A 2573-nucleotide genomic window follows, 5' to 3' on the forward strand; every position below is an offset into this window, starting at 1 on the left:
CAATACCTTTCTTGCATTGTCTAAGTACTGTCTCTTATACACATCTAGATGTGTATAAGAGACAGTATATATTCGGTGTGAGCATTAACAATCCCTAAGAAAGTCCAAAGACGTGTGCACGTGTGGTGCACATCGAGAGACAATCTTCTACTACTCTACTCCGAAATCTCTGACAGCTTATTTGCTTCCTTGTATTTAATCAACAACTTATTTAATTTTAAAAAATAGTATTTTATTTGAAATTTTGAGGGGGTTTCCAGATATTTGCCACAGACTGAGTAGGCCTATATATCTTTGAGACTTTAGTATAAGAATAAACAATTAATCTTTGGAGTATGTCTCTGAATCCCTGTCAGGTACTTGATTAATTCGTATTGGTAACGTGTAAACGTCATTATTTGGACCAACGGCATACCTAGACTGAGTAGGCAACTTCCTCTTATCCTTCGGTTTGTTTGGCTTGGCATACAGCCCGTCAATCAGGTCTGACTTGGTAGTTTCTGTATTATTAAATTCAGGCTTAGCATAAAGGTTGTCAACAGATCGAGTTGATAGCCTTCTTTCCCTGCTTCTTTGTCGTGGTTCTATTTCGGAAATGTTTTCCAATGAATATTTTTCTCTGAGACTTAAGTCTTGATTTTGTTTGATGTCGGGTACAGCGGATTCTAAGACATTTTCGGAACTTTTAGTTCTCGGCATGGGCTTTGGATGTTCTGATTGAGACTTAATATTGTACCAGTCTCGATTCATTTCAACCTGGTTCAAAGATACATCATGATTAACATATGACCGGTTCGTCCCTTTGCTGTGTTTTCCGTGATTCCTCCCAATTTTCGTTTTGATACATGCAAGTAGGCCTAGTAAAATAAGCAGGCATAATACAGATCCGCTTACTATGTAAATGATCAAGTCATTAGTTGCTCCATCATGACTGATGAAAGAAAGGGTGATGCTTTTATTGGCACTTAATCCAGATGGTATACTGACTTTGCATTTTATTTCAGCATCTAAGTGTTCAGGTTGAAGTTCTAAAATCTCTAGAATCGTTCCATTTCCAATAATATTGAACATAGATTGATATAATGTCACGTGTATATTGTTGAAGAACCAGTTATATTCTGAAATACGTGGAATACCCTCACCTGAACAGGTAATGTTTAATGAGTCTCCAACGTCATACGTTATTTTATTTATGATTATACTTACACTCGGTGGGATGCTTAAAGGCACAACAGAGCAGGACTGGTTTCCGACTACAGATTTTCCATCAGCTATACATTTGAATTCAACACCATTGTCCTCATATAACAACAATATTGATAATGTGCTGTTTTGTGACATGACGTCTATAGTTTCTTCAATTTTGATATTGTTTTTGAACCAATTTAACGATGGTCTTGGTACACCACCAATTGCGGTGCAGGAGATATTCACAGATTGTCCTACATGTATATTTCCTATATTGTTTGTAATTGTACATTTTGGATAATCTGTATCAAGAGGTGTAATGACTGTAAGAGTTGCAAAACGAGAATAAGTAGGCCTATTATATGCTCGGCAGAAGTATTGTGTCTGATCATCAGCCCTTGTCACGTTTAAGACTGTCAAATTACTCGCCGTACCCATGCCGTTAACACATATAACGTACCTTCCGTCATTAGACACAGGACTCTCTGTGCCATCATGGCCTCTCCTATACCACTTCCATTGTAATGCTAACGTAGATTGATATTCGAAGAAAGCATGCTGTCTCTCGAATACAGTTACGTCTTCAGGTCCATTATAACTGAGGCTGAATATAGGGCCACAACTAATAACCAGAATCACTACCAATAATTTCAGCAATCTTTTCATACTGGGTATGATAATAAATGCAAGGTGTCAGGAAATAATCCAATATCGACTACACACTAGTACATAGCTTCGGTATTCAATCGTTTCTTGGCTTACAAGGAAATACTCTAATGATATTCATATAAGCTTTATTGTTCACATTTAATAGGCCTGAAGTGAAATTATTTAATTCAATGGAGTGGAAGAACTACAACATGAAAACGGTACTCCATGCATGACGCACCCAATCAGTACTTTGTGCGTCTAAACAGAATGAAAATAAAATGATAATTAGCCCTATAAGGTTTGATGAAAGTTAGAAACTGTGCATCCTTGGGTTTCTAGCATTTATCTAAGAAATTAATTCCTAAGTAACAATAAGTTTCACGTCAACAGAGGATTACAGAATCGAGTTACATAATAAATTAAAATAAGCAAGCTATACAAATTAGTTATGCGTAACCATAGTTTAAGATGCCTTCAGAATATTTCTGAGCAGATCATGGGGGAAGGAGAACACGTCCCAATCCCCCATATTTTTAAGGGAAAGGTTGGTCCTCTCACATTTCTTGAGTCAGGAAAATGCCTGAAATTGTTGAAATACTGCTGAAATAATATTAACGAAGCCATAATATATCGCGAGGTACCGATGGCACTCCCATAATGTGTGATTGTCACTATGTTGAAAGGTGTAGCGTACATATTCTCCACAAACGTGTTTTTATTTTGCATAATGTTTT

The sequence above is a fragment of the Anneissia japonica genome, unplaced genomic scaffold, assembly GCF_011630105.1.
Source record: "Anneissia japonica isolate Jap-2015-1 unplaced genomic scaffold, ASM1163010v1 scaffold44224_len116398_cov150, whole genome shotgun sequence".
In the NCBI taxonomy this organism is placed as follows: Eukaryota; Metazoa; Echinodermata; class Crinoidea; order Comatulida; family Comatulidae; genus Anneissia; species Anneissia japonica.